Consider the following 21,128-nt stretch of genomic DNA (forward strand, 5'->3'; position numbering starts at 1 on the left):
TTCATTCAACACCTACTATGTGTCATGCACTGTTTCAAATATGAGAATACAGTGAGTTCCTGTCTTTATAGATCTAATACTCCAGTGCAATTGTAAAGACAATCAGCAAAAAAAAAAAAAAAAAAAAAAAAAAAAAAAAAAAAAGCAATTGAATGCCAGGTTTTTAAAAAGTGCATTAACAAAAATTAAGCAGTATACGTATAATTATTTCTCTTATGAGTTTAATGTAAAATTGAGTTGCAACAAGAAAGACAGCAATGAAGCCATGCCACTACTCTGCCTGCAAAGTAAAGGTGGTACATGGTTTTATGTCTCAGCCTCCCTCTCTGTAGTCTAATTTTAAATTATCATTTGCTGTGAGAAAGGAAACATTTTGTATTTTTTATGGTTTCATTAAATTGCAGGAGACCTGAGATATCACTTTTGAGAAAATTCTTTTTTATTTTTTAATTTGAGACAGGCTCTTGCTCTATGGCCCAGGCTGGAGTTCAGCTCACTGCAACCTCTGTGTCCTGGGCTCAGGTGATCCTGCCACCTCAGACTTCTGAGTAGCTGGAACTACAGACATACATCACCATGCTCAGGTAATTTTTCTTTTTAATAGAGACGGAGTTCTCCATGTTTCCCAGGCTGGTCTCAAACTCCTGGGCTCAAGCGAGCTGCCACCTCCACTTCCTAAAGTGTTGGGATTACAGGTGTGAGCAATTGTGCCCTGCTGAGAAAATTCTTATTGATCAAATCTTTACTAAGGAGGAGGGTTAACCTATTCTGTTGTTATTTCCTTTCAATGCCTGGCATACCCAGAGAGCTTGCCAGGAAAAGTTAACTGCATTTCCATGAATATCAATACGTATCTTTTCTTTTAAATGAGTCTCAGTAGTCAGCGAGTAGATTTTCACTGTCATAAAGTATTGTCTTTAGAGAGATAAAAATGTTACTGTCAGAGGACTTGTTCTCTTGTTCTCTCCTGTTGGGTGTTGCAAACAGATTTTGTTAATTGTAGAACTGTTCTTTTTTTTTTTTTTTTTTTTTTTTTTTTTTGCTTTTATGAGACTGCACTAAACTGTTTTAGATTTACTCTTATAATTAGTTTGTTTTACAATAAGTTCACTGGACTCTAGTGACTCATCTTAATACTATAATACTATACTTAATCCCAGATTTGAGATTTATTAGAGTCTCAGAGCCCTGACATCAGCCAAGTCCCTCCCTCTGCCCAGACTCTCACACAGGGAGAATACTAAGGATAGGCCTAAAGTTGGATGGTTTGGATTTTCACAAAGAAAGATCTTTTGTTCTCCTCCCAGGAACGAAACGAAACATGTCATTAGGCCAACTCTTGCAGCCAATGTCAAGGAGTCAAGCAGAGGCCACTTAGCTGACAAATAGGCAAGTTTTTGAAGGAAGACTTTTTTTTAGAAAACTGCCCCTCTTAACATGTACTCTTAGATCGTGATCATCTTAATTCTACCTGTGTTTCCTATAATAATTTCATTTTTTTCTCCTTGACTAATTCATTTATAGAAATGTAGTGATGGCACACTACTTCAATTATATTAATTATCCAACATGCATATTTCTAAATCCATCTATCTTTTTTCCCCCATAATCACTTATGCCTACCCCTAGGTTACACCCAGGGTTCTGGGGATTAGTAGTTATGCGTGACAGTGGATATGAAACTGATCCAATAGTCTCGTAGTTTTTTTATAAACATAAAAATTGACTCATATGATCTTAAAACTTAACATTTGTTTTATCTAAATTTCTTCCTCAGAAAACCAACCTTCAGACCTCTTTAAAAAAGTATCAAATAACTGAAACTCACAAGATCACTACGTCAGATGCCAACCCCTCAATCATCATGATTGCTTCCTTGTTCTTCAATAGTTCCTGCTTTCTTACACATGATCACATTTCTTCCCTTCTATATAAGCCCCTACTTTTAATCCAGCAGGGAGATGGATTTGAGACTGAGCTCCCAACTCCTCAGCTGCAGCACCCAATTAAAGCCTTCTTCCTTGTCAGTACTGCATTGTGTCAGTGATGGGCTTTCCATGCAATGAGCACCAGCACCTAGACCAAACCCTGGTGTTTCAATAACACATATGTAAATGGTCCCAGCCACCTTCTGAGACTTCTGAGACTTCCCACCTTCTGAGATTCACCATTATGGGCAGCAATGCAATGCTAACACGTTGCACTAGGTCTGATAGATCAGGGCCTGCTTTGGCTTCTGTTTTTCTGATTTCAAGTTTTGCCTACAACTCAGTGCCCCATAGAACTGAAGCCCTTCCAAGCCCTTACCGATTCCTGTCCTAGAATCTGGAGTTCTTTCCCTAAAATGGTGTTTGGATGTTTGCTGCCCATAGAATAGTAACACATTTAGAAAAACATTCAGAGAACTCCGGCAAATCTGGAGAATTCTATGATCACAGCATCGTACTTCTAAAATTCGCCTCATCACCCATCCATATTTGGTTTCTAATCGTTTTATATTATTGGAGTTTATAAAATTATAAAATCAAAATATCTAATGCATTTTTTTACATTATTCACCAAATTCCTAATGAAATATTGTTTTTATACTCAAAGTGTTTTTCAAAAGATATAATTAGAAAAGAAAGTTGTAATGATATCTGATATGGTTTGGCTCTGTTTCCCCACTCAAATTTCATCTCAAATTGTAATCCCTACATGTTAGGAGAGAGGTCTGGTGCGAAGTGATTGAATAATGGAGATAGATTTCCGCCTTGCTGTTCTCATGATAGTGAGTGAGTTCTCATGAGATCTGGTTGTTTGAAAGTGTGTGGCACTTCACCCTTCACTCTCCCTCTCTCCTGAAACTATGTGAAGAAGGTCTTTGCTTCCTCTTCACCTACTGCCATGCTTGTAAGTTTCCTGAGACCTCACAGTCATGATTTCTGTTAAGCCTGCAGAAGTATGAGTCAACTAAACCTCTTTTTTCATAAATTACCGAGTCTCAGGTAGTTCTTCAGAGTAGTGTGAAAAAGTGTTAATACAGAAAATTGGTTGGAGTGGGGACACTGCTAGAAACATACCAGAAAATGTGGAAGCAATTTTGGAACTTGGTAACAGGCAGAGGTTGGATCAGTTTGGAGGGCTCAGGGAAAGAAAGGAAGACGTGTAAAAGTTTGGAACTTCTCAGAAACGTATTGAATGGTTTAGACCAAAATGCTGATAGTAATATGGACAATGAAGTCTATATTGAGGTGGTCTCAGATGGAGATGAAGAACTTATTGGGAACTGGAGTAAAGGTCACTATTGCTATGCTTTACCAAAGAGACTAGTGGCATTGTGCCCCTACTCTAGGGACCTCTGTGAAAGTTTGAACTTAAGAGACATGATTTAGGTAGGGGTATCTGGAAAAAGAAATTTCTAAGCAGAAAGATATTCAAGATGTGGCCTGGCTGCTCCTAAGAGCATATAGAATTGTGTGTTCACAAAGAGATGGTCTGAAATTGGAACTTACGTTTAAAAGGGAAGCAGAGCATAAAAGTTTAGAAAAATTGAAGCCTGACCATGTTGTAGGAAAGAAAAAAATCATTTTCTGGGGAGATATTCAAGCTTGCTGCATACATTTGCATAAGTAAAGAGGAGCCAAATGTTAATAGTCAAGACAATGGGGAAAATGTCTCCAGGGCATGTCAGAGACCTTTGTGACAGCCCCTCCCATCACAAGCCTGGAGGCCTAGAAGGGAAAAATGGTTTGGCAGAACACACTCAAGGCTCTGCTGCTCTGTGCAGCCTCAGGGCATGGCACCCTGCATACTAGCCATGCCAGCTCCAACCTTGGCTAAAAGGGGCCAAGGTATGGCTCAGGCCATTGCTTCAGAGGGTGCAAGCCTTGGTGGTTTCCATGTGGTGTTGGGTCTGTGGGTGCACTGAAGGCAAGAGTTGAGGTTTGGGAGCTTCCACCTAGATTTCAGAGGATGTATGGGAACAAATGGATTTCCAGTCAGAAGTCTGCTGAAGAGGTGGAGCCCTTATGGAGAACCTCTACCAGGGAAGTGGGGAAAGAAAATGTTGGGTTGGAGCCCCCACATAGAGTCCTCCCTGGGGCACTTCCTAGTAAATCTGTGAGAAGAAGCCACTGTTCTCCAGATCCCAGAATGGTAGGTCCACAGATAGTTTACATAAAGTGCCTGGAAAAGCCACAGATACTCAATGCCAGACCACTAAAGCAGCCATGGGAGCCGTATCCTGCAGAGCAAGAGGAGTGGAGCTGCCAAGGGCTTGGAAACCCACCCCTTGCATCAGCGTGCCCTGAATGTGAGACATGGAGTCAAAGGAGATCATTTTGAAGCTTTAAGATTTAATGACTACCCTCCTGGGTTTTGGACTTTCATGGTCTGTAACCCCTTTGTCTCGGCTAATTTATCCCATTTGCAACTGAAATACTTACCCAATTCCTGTACCCCCATAGTATCTTAGAAGCAACTAAATTGTTTTTAATTTTATAGGCTCATAGGCAGAAAGGACTTGCCTGGTCTGAGATGAGACTTTGGACTTGAATTTTTGAGTTAATGCTGAAATGAGTAAAGACTTCTGGGGACTGGTGGGAAGGCCTGATTGGTTTTGAAATACGAGAAGGACATGAAATTTGGGAGGAGTCAGGGGAGGAATGATGTGGTCTGGCTCTGTGTCCCTACTCAAATCTCATCTTGAGTTATAATCTCTGTATCAGGGGAGGGCCTGGTGGAGGGTGATTGAATCATGGGGGTGGACTACCCGCTTGCTGTTCTCATGATAGTGAGTGAGTACTCATGAGATGCGGTTGTTTGAAAGTGTGTGGCACTTCCCCCTTCACTCTCTCTCTCTCCTGAAACAATGTGAAGAAGGTCCTTGCTTCCTCTTCACCTTCTGGCATGATTGGAAGTTTACTGAGGCCTTCCAGTCATGCTTCCTGTTAGGTCTGCAGAACTGTGAGTCAACTAAACCTCTTTTCTTCATCAATTACCCAGTCTCAGATAGTTCTTTATAGCAGTGTGAAAATGGACTAATAGAACATGTGAAAATATAAACAATGTTTCAACTTGTTGTATATTTATTGGGATAATAGTTCCACTAGCTCAAGTTAAATCAATGGAGTATTTATATTCAGAATAGAAGAAAATAACCAACCACTTTGAAATCTCATTGCCTTAAAGACAGTAAGATAGAAATATTGCTCTGTAAAGAGCATTAACAAATATTTAAATGTCTTTAAGAAATATTGTTATTTCCAGGAAATAATACAGGTAACAAATATGAAAGTATGCACAGTAGTTTGACATGATGGAGAGTCTAGACATTTTACAATTGAAAACATAAAGACATTTCACCGAGTCAAGAAACTACCATATTATCTATTCATATTATAATACGTTATTTCCAGGTTCTTATTTTCAACATGAGGTAGAAGAGTCCCAGAAGTCTACGGCAAAGAGAATAAATAAAGAAAGAATATTGTTAGATAGTACTATCTAGGCAGGCAAATTTATAGTATTTTCTGTTAATACCACAATATTAAAATAAGTGTCTTTAATTAGATTTTAGAGTTTAAGCATTAGCCATGTATTTTCTTTAATTATCTTTATACTAAAAATGCTCATAACTTATTTGTTTCTGTGTTCTTCAAATAACAGTGAAGGACATTTAACAATTCCTGATACTGAGACATGACAGAAATTTTTCTGTGGATACTTAAGAGGAAATAAGAACATAAAAAGCATGCATTTTAAAACATCTTTACAGCAAATACAGCTATTTCTTTTAGCATCCCTCAATGTAATGAAATGGTTACATAGTAAAAAAAAAGGAAGGTCCATAAAAGAGATTCTTTGGAGATGATGGGCTTTAGAAAACAATATAGTCTATATATAAATTTTTGTTGGTATTGTTGAATCCATGGATATATTTCAGAGCACGTTTTTTCTTTTTCTTGGAAATCAGACATTGAAGAGAATTAAGAGTGAGGGGGTTGGAGAGCGACTAGAACATCACCATAGAGAAATGCACATAAGCACAGTATTTTGCATACTGGTCTGGTATTTCCAAAAGTTCCACGATGCACAAAATAAACTGCAGCTTTTCAAACTGCAGGTCCAGGCCTATCACGAATTGATGAAATTACTCTAATGGGCTGGAATGGGTAGTTTAGAAAGCAAAATGTTTCTGGTAAGGTTTTGGCAGTAGCAATATGGTTTTGGAATCTCCTTTAATTTCTCCATGAAAACAGACAGTCAAGCAAGAATAGCAAATCCAGAAACATCTACAAGAAAACTTTAGAAACCTATAATGCAAGTGAGAGCATATGGGGACAGACCATAAAGAGCTATGAGACACAGAGGGAATCACCATCTGACTGGCAGGAAGTGGAGAGAAGGGAACTGGCTTGATAGTCCTAAGAATAATGAACAATCTAGTTGCCATAGAGTACTCACTGGAAATTGCAGCAGGTCACTTTGAGAACAGAAGCCAAAACCATGATGGGTTTCTACGGGACTCAATTCATGAATAAATACAGAGTGTTAAAGTATAATGTGGTCTAATGGTGCCCAAGGACTCTGAATCCTATAGAGTACTAAACTAATACACCGTACTGATTTTAGAGACAAAACCCCTGCTGAGGATTAGAATTCAATGGGAATAGAATCCAAATTGAACACAGAGAGAAACAGGAATGACAAAGGAAAAAGAAAGTTCTGATAAAAATTGAGGGGAAGAACAAAAGATGCATATCTCGAAAAGCATGAGATACGATCTTTATCATTGTCTCACCAAAGAGGGAGCTCTAGAGCCAAAAAGCGGAAAAACTGTCTTGACCTACTCTCCCTCCTTGAAAGAACAAAATTACCTTCCTACACTCCAGGAAAACCTGCCAGAAAAACACATCCCCAGAAAAGAGAGAGAGAGATATATATATAATTTATACATAAATTTATACATATATTGTATATAAACTTATATAAATTTATATATAAATTTATACATATATAAACATTTTATACATATATACATTTTATATATGTATAAAATTTATACGTACACCTAATATTTTGATAGATGATAAAAGAAAAAATAAAATAATAAAAGTTACGAAAGGATCACATATATCAGAATTATAAAAACTTACCAATGAGCTGATTGGGGAAAAACAAAGATTTAGAAAGAGAAGGGAAAAAGATAATTTGAAAAGAGAACACAGGAAAGAAATAAAATTAAAACAAATATCTTTTGATAAATAAAGATTATACTAGATGGAACACAAAAGAGAACAAACACAACAGATAATACCTTGAGAAAAATCAAATAAGAGAAAGAGGAATGGTTTTAAAAGTTAAAAAGATAAAGATGAAAGGAATTTGAAAGAAGTTGATGGAACAGACACAATGAATATCCAAAATACGTATAGTGCATTAATTAAGCAGAACAAATAATAAAAACCATAATCTTAAAAAACTTTTTTGAAAAATTTAACAAAATGACATTTTGTTAAATTAACAAAATGAAATAAAAGACCATTTGAAATTAATATTGAAAGGTTGCACATCACACCTAGGAAAACTGATCCAGAATGAACTAAGGCAGGCATATCCTAGTGAAGCTACTTGTTTTGAAAAAACAAAAACAGAAAAATGTTCAGCCTTCGAGGCAAAAAAAAAAAAAAAAAAAAAAAGTTAAAAAGACCAAGTAGTTTACAAGGGAAAGAAAATCAGATTGCTATCAGACTTTTGCACAGCAATATAATATTTTATGCCAAAACACAATAGAGTAACGTATTTTAAATCCTCAAGGAAAAAAATAAAAGTCTCAACTTTTATTTGTAGCCAAACTGATTTTCAAGTATAAAAGTGACAGACAAATTAATACAAATATGCAAGAATTCAGAGAAAATTGTTCCCATGGACCTTTCTTAAGTAATGATACAGGGAACAAACTTCAGATATCTTAAAAGAGTGGAGAGACATCAAAATTTTAAAAAAGAAAATAAATAAACAAACTAATGGTGGCATTAAATATATATTTACCCAACTATGACTAATTGATATTTACAAGAGAGATAGCATAATATATAATGGCAATATGCTTTCCCGGTATAGATGCATAACTAAGGTGAGAGTGAGAGTACACAAGAAAAATAGAACATATGCTCTGTGCCTTACAGTTTAGACAAATAAAACAGAATAGAATAAAGAAGACAGTAAAGCATCAGGATAATCACACATCGTAACACTAAATGTTATTTTGCGCAAGTTCTGTTTTTATTATATATAAATCTGTATTGGGTCAATATGTAAAAATTATTGCTTGTGGGTTGTGGTTAAAATAATTTGAGAACTACTGTACTTGAGGACCTTGGACCTGAGACTTAAGGAAGTTTTTGTAGAACATCTGCAATGCATATATTTTGGTAGATTTTCACAGAGTAGTTTTTCCTTCAACTAAAATATGGATAATTTTGTCATGGCAGCAATATCAAGGATATTGATCCTAAAAATTATCTAGAGTTCTACCATATTTCATCAACTCTAAGAGACATAATTTTTTCACATTTTAACATCTCTGAAATCAGAATATATTACATTTACAGTGTCTTACAATTAGTTTCAGCCCTTTCTTTCCTTCCTACGTTACATAAATAATTACATTGTGATTCTCAGTCAATGGCATCTTTGACAGAGAAACATTTTTGATATGGAGCTATCTACTATTTTCCTGTTATCTGCACAATGGTTCATCACATGTTTTATCTGTGAAGGAGTTGCTGTCTTGTGGTCAAAGTAAAAAATCTTGACCAGTACAATAGCAATCAAAGACACCTAGATCCTGAGGTAGTAAAAATTGTAAATAGTTACTATTTGGAATAAAAAAAAACTTCCTAGTTATGTAACACTATACATTCAAGAAAATAAAATATTACACTGTAATTTTTAAATCTATCTCCCAAAATTTAAAAGCTCAATAGCTGAGATATAAACATTTATAAATATGATTTATTGATTGTTTTATAAATGTTGGTCTTATATAAATCAGATTACAAGCAAAGTAAAAATCTGAATAAACCTGAAAACAACCTATGATATTAATACCATTTATATCACTGGTGCTCAGTGATATTATATAAATTATTTCTGTAATGATAATAAGCACAAAGAAACATGATGACATTTTAAAACATTGAATATGTTAATATAAATAAGAAGTATAACTGAGGGTACTATTATGACTATCATAGTTTTTTCTATGATAGTGTCATACTTTATCAGCCAGTGTATGAGTCTGGGCCCAATCAGGAGACAAAAATCACACAGTAATTTAAGCAGCAGATGTTTAAAACAAAGAATTTTCAGTTGTGAGAGGAGAGTAGCTATAAAGATGTAAAGAGAACACTGAAGTGTACCCTAAAGTTGAGGGAGCAGACTAAAGAAGGACAAACTTGGGAGGAGGGTCCTCTTCTCAAGGCTAAGGTTCAGACGTAATTGGAGAAAATATTATTGTAGCCCACTGGAGGGCAGAGAAGTTTACTGCATCGCCAGCGGCTAGAAAAGCATGAAATAGTCCTGGAGGGTGCAAGGGAGTCACAGCTAGCAGGAAGATGTGCAAAGTGTGTAGGAGAGCTGCTGCAGGTTAGAAGCCTGGAGCATGCACTGTCAACATTGAGAGTCCTGCAGGAAGCGGGTCACCTGGCTCAGGCCAAGGATACAAGGAAGTTCCAGAAACTACACACACTGGTCCCATGGTCCTGCAGAGGAGCACTGCATGTCTTCCCACCGCTGACTAACCAGGCAGCAGAAGCAAGAATGAAAATACACAAAGGAACCAGGAAAAGTTAACCTCTTCCTGCAATTTCCCTCCCACACCCCCTGGCTAAATTTACAACATGCTTTCGAAAAGAAAAAAACCATCAAGGATTCAATACGGACCCTGAGAACAGGTATTCAAGGGTGAATTTGGAGCTGAGAGGTGATAAAGGAATGACTGGCACAGCAAATAATCAAACATATCTTTGGAGTATCTGCTTTAAGAAAGGTCTTGTAAACCCTGGGTTAAGTACTAAGAAAAACACTATAATTGGGAAGCTGTATGGTAGAGCAGGAAGAGAGGAATAGATTGGAGAAGAAATGGGTGTAAAGAATTATACTCAGACTGGGAACAGTGGCTCATGCCTGTAATTCCAGCACTTTGGGAGCACAAGGCAGAAGGATCACTTGAGCCAGGGAGGTCAAGGCTGCGGTGAGCTGTGATTGTGTGCCCCTGCACTCCAGCCTGGGTGACACAGCAACTCCATCTCAAATAAACAAACAAAATAATTAACTGACAGACTTAAACCAAGAGTCCCAAAGGTAGTTAATATCAGAGGATTGCATTTTAAATTCTTAGAAATTCATGACTAGCACTATGGTACTTAACCTGGCACTGAAATTAGACTACAGATGTCTCAGAGTCCCATGACTTGAAAACGTGTTGCAAATTGCAAGTGAATCTATCAGCAAACAATTAAGAATATACTCTATGACTCTAGCCATCTTTGTAAATCACAGAGACAGTAGCTACTTCCTTCTTCTTTAATTGTGCTAGAGAATCCCCATCTTCCTGCACTACACACACACACACCCCCACACACCCACACACACACACACACACACAAACTTCCAGGGCACAAAAGTGGTGTCTATCATGGAAACTTCCTTGGTCTATCTGTGAACATCTTTAAACCTTATAAAAACAACCCACGGCTAACTTTTTAAATTTAAAATATTGTTTTAAGTTTTTTAAAGTTTAAAATAAACCGTTTTGAGTTAAAAGAGTTAATATACATCCATTTTAGGAAGAATTGACAGAGAATGCAAAAGTAAAATTTGACAATTTTCACAGATAATTATGTTTGCTATGTATTGGTATGCCTGCTATTTTTCCTGAGTCAATGAGTTCTTTCCTTGTTTAAATAATTTTTAATGTCATATAATTAATTTCAGACAATCCAGATAGCCTTTCAAACTTACTTACAGCAGAATAAACGTTGGTTGTGCTCACAACACACTGCTCTAAGTATTAAATTATACCTAAAGGTTGAACATAAAAGAATTGTGGTCCAAAAAAAAAAAAAAAACCCCAAATAAATTCTTGAGAAAAGACATTTTCTCAAGAAACTATCACCATCAACTGTGAGGTTGTTGATATTTTTTAAGTCTTTCCGTGGATATTTATGGTACAATTTAATTTTAATTGTCAAGGCACTCATTTTCCCATTGGGAGTGTGAATGATTTCTCGTGCTTTTCTTCTCTGTGGTTCCCTGTGTAGCCATTTCACTATTACTGAATACCACCACCAGAGGGTAGGCAGGATAAGGGCAAATCAGTGAAACCAAAAATTGCTACTTGAAAGCGGCTGTGGTAAAAATTTCAGAAAGTAGCTGAGACGGCTCACTATTAATTAGAGTCTCTGATAGTCCAGTGGACAACAGCAGAAATAATTTACAAATGTGTGGTCTTCAGAATCTTCTTTCAATGAGTGAGCATGGTCATGACAGTGAAGAGAAAGGACTGAAGACTATTTCTCTGCTGCTTCTCTTTCCTTCTGCATGATGCTTCTTTCACATCTGCATAAATCATACATCTCACGCTTGATGCAATTTACAATAACAGCAAACTCTAATAAAACAAGTTTTCTCAATTATTTGAAATCAAATGGCTTTTTTAAATCCTGGGAATCTAAATATGGGAAGCATTTAATATGAGATTTTCTCGAAAGGTTTTTTTTTTAAAATAAGCATTTTGTTTGGTTTTGTTTTGTTTTAAATCCCGCTGGTTAACACTTGAAGAACAATTTCCTGTGGTGTCTCTGTAAAGCTGCAAATGCCACGTCAGTGACAGCCAGACTGTAATATGGACTGTGTGGTACGAGGAATAATTAATGAAACGAAAGTGGCCCTTTCAGAGAATATTCTATGTAAAAAAGCCCATACATTTAATAGAACTAAGATCATTACCACTGAGCAAGAGAAAAAACTCCACCTGTACGATCTAGAAACAAGTGAAGCTTGAAAATAAAAACTTAGTAAGAGTAATCGAAGGACACAGGTAGATCCTCGGGGAAAAAAAAAAAAAAAAAAAGCTATTCAGTCATCTTCTCCTTGGGTTTCTGCAGGGGCTTCTCAACCCGTCTTGACATGGAGGGATTTTGCCTCTCTCCTATCTGCAGATCCACGTAGATTTTCAGGTAAATAAAATGTTAACGTATTTGTTATTGATGGATGAGAGCTCCTTTTTAAGTCATTTTTAAAATTTTTGCAAATTGTTATCATGGCAAATTTTGATTTTGTTGAAATGGCAGCTAAAATATTTTCTCATAATCAAATGTGCAGGGTTTTACAGGAAACTTTTTTCCATTTTCAGATAAACTCAAATATTTGCAACTGACACAAAATAACAACAAAAAACTCAATATAGTCCCTCAACTATTTATGTTATATAAAATTTTCTAAGGCATCTCCGATTTTAAAGCTGGTGTATTTAGTACCATATCTTATATCTGATGTAAACCACATTTGGGAACTAAAATATCTTTTTTCAATCATTTAAATTCTCTAAACTTCAGAATCACTATTAATTCTGAATAGATTAGTTCTGATCATTCTGGGCAAACAAACTTTTCAATTATAATCTATTTTCATTAGCCTTACTTGAGGAGTTTAGACAATATCGTTTAAGGTGAAAACCATTAAGAATATAATTCCCAAACATAGAGATGTAAGAATTTAAAAAAATAAGTTCGACATGCTTTCTTGATTTATAATACAGTTCTTACTTTTGTTTGTGTATGCCCACTACTTATTCAAGAGTCTGTAAATTTTTTTAAAAAATTATTTTAAAGCATATCTATTGTGGATCATTTTGAGAGAAATGGATGCAGATATAAATGGTTATATTACTTTGGATCACGAAGAAAATGCAATTTTAAAAGGCTTTTTTTTGTGTGCAACCCTATTCAGAAGAAAACATTTAGGTTGAGTTTATATGCACAACATGCTTCACCCTTTTCTTGACTATTAAAACCACTAATTAGCAGCTGTTCAATTTCTTAAAATAGTCAAGCTGTGCATACTGTAGCTAAGGACAGAATGCACAAGTAAAAGAAAACGAGTAGTAAAACTATTGTTTCCCTTTTAAAACGTAATTATTCAATAGGATCTTTGATGCATTGTCACAATGTGAGTCTGGATCCTGCTAAGAAACAGTAAATTCCCAAATACTTGTCAAGCATAAACATGTTTTCTTTATACCATTACAAATGTTAGTACAAAACAAAACTGAATAGCTGAAGTAACATTTATTGGCCAATTATATATAAATGAATAAATATTAAAATTTCTTCCATAGTTCCCATCATTATTTTCAAAATTCTATAGCAAAATAATAAATTCATGTTGAATTTTAGATTTATATAAAATATTTAGGAAGAAATAGTTGAATTGGTTAAATAATCTCATCATAGCTAGTAATTAATAACTTTTAAAATTAAGTGTTATTTGCCAAATTCAAGGGCTATTATATTTTCAGAAATAGTAGCATTTAATTATGTGTGCCAGAAATAACAATTAAGATATATTTATAACAGAAGACATTCTATTGATGTCAACTTGGTCATATAAAATATTTGCTTTGTCATTTTCTTGTAAGTTCTACATTTCTTGGAGTCATTTATTTTTGTTAGCTTGGAAATTAGGATCAAAATACTGTATACCTAAAATATGTTGAAACTTGAAATTAAAAGCATTTGATAGGACAATGAAATTCACCATCTTTTTAATAAACTGTCTTTTTCACATGTGGTAAATTAGTCACTGTGTCACAAATGATTTAAAAATATTTCCAAAGTCTAATTTGAAACAATAAGGAAATAAAAGTCGTTTGTTGTTTAAAATGTAAAACATGCATATATTTTCATTTCTTAAATCACAAAACATCAAAAACAATTCACAGAATAGAGGGAATGCTACTTCAAGAAACTGTTAAATTAGGAAAGGTATAATAGTCATAAAATGAAAGCAAAATAATTATAGAATTAACAAAAATATTTTCAAGAAAATCTGTAGTCAACTGTTAATTTTATTCTATTAAAGTTCTTACAAAATAAAGACAAAATGACTCTGGGTTGTGTTATAATACATATGGTATAGCATATATTCTAGGAATTTACCCTTCACACTAGGCAATTAAGTTCAAAGACCTAATTAAGAGAAACAAGAAAATGTTTTCCTTTCATTTTCAGGTCTACTACTTACTTTTTCCTTATTTAGCCAATATAAACCAGTACAAATTAACATAAACAGAATCATACATATTCCCTGGCTTTCCTTTTATTTTGGGGAATGTAAGCTTTAAAAGAAGTACACATCTTTATACCAACTGCAGCCATTAAGCAGCATTTCAGGGTATAGATAAATCTACACATGCCTGTGTTGTTTTGAAAGTTGAATTTAAACATACATACACAGCTGGTGGGAGTGCAAACTGCTAAAACCAATGTGGGAAAATGACTTGACTTTACTTGGTAAAGTTTAATATATCCATACTATATGACCATCCCTGTGCACAATACTATCGGCTGGAGAAATTCTTCCACCTGAGCGGGAGAGGCATGTCCAACCTCGTAGCCATGTTGCTCACAGTAGCAAAAAACATATAAATAAGTCAAAAGTCCAATAACACTGGATACGATAAATAAACTGTAGCACATTTGTATACTGGAATGCTTTACGGAATGGAAAATCAATGAACTATCGTTATAGGTATCAGTGAAAAAGAATCTTTAAAAAAAAAAAAAACTAAATGTTAAATGAAAAACCAAGTAACAGAGGAATATAATATGATTCCATTGATTTCAATTTCCAAAACAGGCAAATGAAACAACAGATAGCTTAGGAAGACACCCAATGCACTAAAATTATAAAGAAAAGTGAGGCAAGGATTAGCACCAAATTCAGGTACTATGGGAAGGGACATAAGGTAGGAGGGTGTGCACTCAGCTGGCTTCAAAGGTGCCTGTACTATCTTGTCTCTCAAGCTGGATGGTAGGCACACAAGATTTCAGTTTTTTTGGTTTTCGTTTTTTATAATGTCACTGGGTTTTATATATATGTACCATATTTCACAACATAATAAAGATCATAATTAATAATGAAATCAAATTAAGTCACATAACTGATTAGCAAATTGCTGGTAATTTCTCATTAATTTCAAAACAATCTCTTGGCGTTAGCTTCTCTCAACCAATAAACAATCAGATGTGCAATAAACTGTGTGTGTTAAAGTTCAAAGTAAACCAAGAGACATATCAATCCTAACATACAAAGAACTAAATCTAAGTGTTTCAGAGAAAAATTACAATACAGATGAGAGTTTAGGGCAGTAGTTCTTAACAAAATTGCAGTGGAGCTTAGCCAAGAAGAGACAGGAGGAATTTGAAAGCTGAGGATGTACACTGAGGATACATGTCAGACTGGTGGGGTACAATTTGACAAAACCACCCCACTCAGTTGTATTAGGTCCTTCAAAAGAGCACAGTTTTCTTCCTCTCCTTCTCCTTCACCTACAGCAACCCTCAACTTTTGACTCTTAGGGTAGTCTGAAGGACACCCTTATATATATTTATATTTACATTTCGTTATTCCAAATTGAAGAACCTAATCATTACATTCATTCACACACCTGCAACAACCATTGATAGACAGCCTATGTGCCAGGCACCTTTCCACATAAAGCAGTGAGCAAAACAAACTAAACCCTAAAATTCAAGAAATTCAAAAACATCTAAATAAAGTAAAAGTCACTTATCTAATAGTACTAACACCATTGGTTAGTCTGTTAATGGAAAAGCACATCTATGTATTTTAAGTTAAAACACGTAACGTTTACAAATACACATAGACACCCACATTTCATTCACCAATCTTTTGATATAGAGTCAAATCCTTTTCTTTAAATATGAACCCATTGATTGGAGTTCTACATCAACTTCCTTACCTAAGCCATTCACATAATGCATTGTGTACAATTTCCAGGTTCAGTTTCTTTCAAGTGGAACAAGAACTTAAGACTAGTGCAAAGTTACAGTTAAAGACACTATAACCAGCTGAGAACTGACTTTTGAGTTTTCATAATTTTTTTCCCACTGTCAGTCTCGCACAACTAATTTAACAGTAATTTTATCACTTGCCTTTCATAGAACATTCAAAAATATTCTATTTAGCTTCCCTATAAGTATCTATTTTCTTTTCAAACTTATCTTGTATTATTTATATAATTTTTAATTAAATTATATCATTAAACTAACAACTAAAATGAACATAAACAGGTTTGGGAAGTGATACGATTTAAGGTTGTAACCCTAAGGTACGTTGATAAGCATATAACTCAACTACTGGGGTCAAAAATGAGCTGACTAACATCAGAGAGGAGTCCACTGTTCTTAAACACTCAGTGTCTTTGTCATCAGTCAGCCTATTTTACAAAAGAAATGGAAAGGTTCTGTTAATCCAGTATCAGTTAAGAAGAGGCAGGTTATGAGAAACAACAAGTACTATCAAAACAATAGCAACAACAGCAACAAAGTGTTGTGAGCCCGGAAACATGCACTCTGGAGAACACTGTGGAAAAAAGATTCCTGCATGGAAGATATTAACTTCTACAATTAAGTTGATATGCTGGTTGTGGGACTTAAATTCTGTCCTAAAACCTAGTTGCTTTCGGTGTGTGAACCGCTTTAATAGGTGCAAAGTCCTCAGCACATTAAAGTTAGCCAGAAGAATGGCACTGTTTCCTTGGGTCCTGAGGAAGAGTGAACGGCTTTGATTAGCTACTGCGAGAAAATAAGTGGCAGAAACCTATTGGCATTGCCTTATTAAAAACTGTATATTGAAGAACGAAAGCCCACATCATCCTAAACCACACTCTAAAAACCAGAACATAGCCAAAAGCTAAGTTTCAAGTTTCACAATAACCTTGTAGAGTCGGCAATGCTGATGCTCTTTTGTGCAGACATGTAGACTCCAAACGAAGGTTCATGCTCGACACAGGGGTTGCTCCAAGCGGCACCAGCCAGGGAACACACAACAAGAAGGGGCCTGAGTGGGCAGAGCAGCGGTAAGGGGAAAGGTTCTTGGCTCACGGGTTCTGAGACAAACATCCTCTCCTTGTGATGGGCTGGGCAGCAGCAGGACACTCCCTGGCAAGCTGCAAGCCAGAGCTGGGGACGATGCCCCTGAGCATGCTAGGGTTACAATTTCTCTGAAAAGAAATCTATTTGAAACTGGTTAAACAATAAAATTGTGAAATGCAAAAATAAAATAATAGAAATGAATATGCTGTTGATTGTGGAACAAAAGGGGTTTAAACTGTTGGGGTCCACTTACATGCAGATTTTTTTTCAATAAAAGTTACACCACTATGCCTGCCTCTCCTACTTCCCCTTCCGCTTGTTCCACCTCCTCCTCAGCCTAGTCAACATGAAGACTAGGAAGATAAAGACCTTTATAATGACCCATTTCCATTTAATATAGAAAATACATTTTCTCTTCCTTTTGATTTTCTTAACAACATTTTTTTCTCACCGTAGATGTAAAGAGATGAATGTAACTTATGGACTGTGTATGAACCTGCATCTAGGATCATGTCCCGGGAGACTTGGAATTTCTGCTGTCTTTCTCAGACTGCTGAGAGCCAGCTATAACTGGCCAATTAAACTCCAGCTTAAAATGAAAACTTCCCAATAACATACCTGCCACCAGATGTGTAGAACAAACTACCTTTGTTTGACTGATTTCCTCCCCTAAACTTTAAAAGTGTTGAATGGCATGGAGTTCTGCTTTCCTTAGAAATAAATTTTAAGGCTGGATGTGGTGGCTCACACTTGTAATCCCTGCACTTTGGGAGACCAAGGCGGGCAGATCACCTGAGGTCAGGTGTTAGACACCAGCTGAGGCAGAATTGCTTGAATGCAGGAGGTGGAGGTTGCAGTGAGCTGAGAGCATGCGACTGCACTCCAGCCTGGGCAACAGATTGAGACTGTGAAAAAAGGAAAGAAAGAAGGAAGGAAGGGAGGGAGGGAGGGGGGGGAGAGAGAGAGAGAGAGAGAGAGAGAGAAAGGAAGGAAGGAAGGAAGGAGAGAGGAAGAAGGAAAGAAAAGAAAAGAAAGGGAAAGGGAAAAGGAAAGGAAAGGGAAAAGAAAAGGGGGAGAGAAGGAGGGAGGGAAGGAAGGAAGGAAGGAAAGAAGTAAGGAAGGAAGGAAGGAAAAGACAAAGAGAGAGAGAGAGAAAGAAAGAAATAAAGAAAAGAGAAAAGAAAAGGAGGGAAGGAAGGAAGGGAGAGAAAGAAAGAAAAAAAGAAAGAAAGAGAGAGAAAGAAAAGAAAGAAGGAAAGTAAGAAAAAGAAAGAAAGAAAAAGAAAGAAAGAAGGAAAGAAAGAAACTTTAAAATTACTGAGTTTTAAATATTTCACATTCACTGGAATAACTAGAGGCATGCTCATGTTGTTAAAATCAAGGTTTGGGGAGAAAAGAATCAAGGTTTGGAAACACTAGAATGAACAGTCCTAGGCATTTTGATTTCATACTCCAGTCTTTTATTCATTTACATTTTTAATTTTTATCAAATAAAATTAAAATTAATATTGTTCAGATTTTAAAATTTTAATTTTAATTTTATTCATTTGGTAAAAACAAATGCCATTCCCCAGTCATCACCATTATTGTCCTTTCTTAAAAGGTGTTTTAACCCCACAGAAATAAGATGGCTATAACCTCACAATAAAATCTAAAACACTAAATCGTTACACTCCAAACATGACAAAAAAACTCACTGGTGTTATGTTTTGTTTTGTTTTTTATTATTTTTGCCGTAACCAGTGTAAACATTGGTATGGAATGGCACCAGTGTGATGGCGGGTGTTTATGAGCCACTCTCCTAAATCACCTTGATGGCTGACTATGAAAAGCAAGAGCACTTCGGGGTGCACACTTCCATCCCTGCTCTCATCTGCCAGCCAACCTCACTGAGGGAAATCTCCCTTTCCCTCTTTCCTAGATATTGGCATATATGCTAACCACAAAGATGAAAAAGCTCGACAATTAGGCTACCTGCAGAGATCTCTCAAGTCTGTCTTCTAGAGGATGTATGCTTAAGAGGAAAAGCATATTTATGAGAAATTGTTGTTAGGGTATTGTGGCTGCACCTCTTTCCATAATGGTAAGTTCTGGTTTGGGATAAAAAGAGTGTACAGCAGGGTGGCATGCCACTTGAGCAGTACAAGTGGAAAGAAAAAGGTCTTATCTCTGGGATATTTCAACAGCATGCCATGTGTTCAGTGGAGAAAGGTGACTAGATATCTAGTAATATTGTAACCCACTCCTATAGTAGAGGTGTAGGTCATAAATGATTCTTTTTCAGGTTTCTTTATGCATGTTGACTTCATGAGCTGAATATTAAAGTTAGTATGGTATAATGGAATTGGACAGACCTGGGTTTCTTTCCTGACTCAGTCACTTGAACCTGTTGAGACTTTGTATAAAATTCTGTCACTTCTCTGAGCCTGTTTCATCTTTTGTGAATCAGTGATAGTAACGTTTATTTTACTAAGTCACTGTGAGAATTAAAACTGCTGTTAAATGAAAGGATATTTTCTTGACATAAATATATTAGAGGAAATAGCTATATATTTGCATAATTAACTAGACACGAGAACGAGTGTATTAGACCGTTTTCGTGCTGCTGATAAAGACATACCAGAGACTGGGTAATTCATAAACAAGAGGAGGTTTAATGGACTCACAGTTCCACATGACTGGGGCAGCCTTGCAATTATGGCAGAAGGCAGAAGACACGTCTCACATGGCGGCAGACAAGAGACAATCAGAGCCAAGCAAAGGGGAAGCCATCACATCTCATGAGACTTATTCACTAACAGGAGAACAGTAAGGGGGAAACTGCCCCGATGATTTAATTATCTCCCACCAGGTCCCTCCCACAACATGTGGGAATTGTGGGAGCTACAATTCAAGACAAGATTTGGGTGGGGACACAGCCAAACCGTATCAATGTGTTATAAACATTAGGAAGGATGAAGCAAGATACTTATTGTACATGATATGATTGTATATCTGGATTGGAAGTATGTAGAAATCTTAGGACTTAGGCTTTCTTATCCTGGCCTTAATGCAAGAATTGGGTTTCCCATTTTTCCTTGGCCAGAGACCATGAAGAGTTACAGGCCAGAAGAAGAAGAACTCTCAGAGATGCAGGTACATATGCGTGTCCACAGACTTTAAAAGTGAGTTGAGTAAATTATAGTAGTTCCCTACTTCCCTTTACAGTTTAGGAAAAAAAAAAATAATAATAAGGGAGGATGGCTCCTGGCTGTCTCTTTTACACCAGAATAATTGTTCCAGGGGCCATGACTCAATAGCTTTCCTCTGGCTTCTCCTGGCCACTGTGCACTGAAATCACATGGGAAGGTCATGGAAAGGACCCATCTTCAGGTTTGTCAGGGACAACACTGCTCATTAAGCACTATCAGGGTTTTCTGGGGTCTTAATGACATAAAGGTAAAGGTGGTGGCAGGAAGAACATGTGGCCTGTAACTGCAGCCACAACAACCACCACATCCTTTGCTAAAGAAGCAGCAATGTGTAGAAAATAGGAGTGCAGACTCTTCAGCCACACTGCCTGAGTGTGAATCTCAGCCCCACCACTTCTCAACTGTACCTCAGGAAAGTTAATTAATCTCTCTCAGTTTCCTTGTCTATAAAATATGGGCCGTAACAATACTAAGACCTGCTTCATATCATATTGTTTGAGAATTAAATAAGGTAATAGTTGCGAAGCACCTATAAAAATATAAGCACTATGTGAATATTTGATAAATATTTTTTCTTACAGAGTTATTCTTCTAAGAAGGTTATGTATGGACTGAGTGAACGAATTGCTTAAGCATCTCTTATCTAATTGCCAAGGTCATTTTTGTTATGTTTTGTTTTCTTTTGGTATTAACATTAGATTTTTTATTCCCAGGAGAACAATAAAAACTCATAAGTATCCTTTGAACTACGAGAAAGCTTAGCCTAACC

At 36.1% G+C, this 21,128-nt stretch overlaps 1 long non-coding RNA gene across 1 annotated transcript; it reads left to right on the forward strand.

The window, feature by feature from the left end:
• The first annotated feature begins 458 nt into the window (after positions 1–458).
• Positions 459–18,113, forward strand: LOC135968041 (uncharacterized). Its single transcript, XR_010582467.1, has 3 exons — positions 459–584; positions 12,156–12,227; positions 17,625–18,113. It is a non-coding gene; the product is annotated as an uncharacterized lncRNA (long non-coding RNA).
• The last annotated feature ends 3,015 nt before the right edge of the window (positions 18,114–21,128 follow it).

This window comes from Macaca fascicularis, chromosome 17 (genome assembly GCF_037993035.2).
Source record: "Macaca fascicularis isolate 582-1 chromosome 17, T2T-MFA8v1.1".
Classification (NCBI taxonomy): domain Eukaryota; kingdom Metazoa; phylum Chordata; class Mammalia; order Primates; family Cercopithecidae; genus Macaca; species Macaca fascicularis.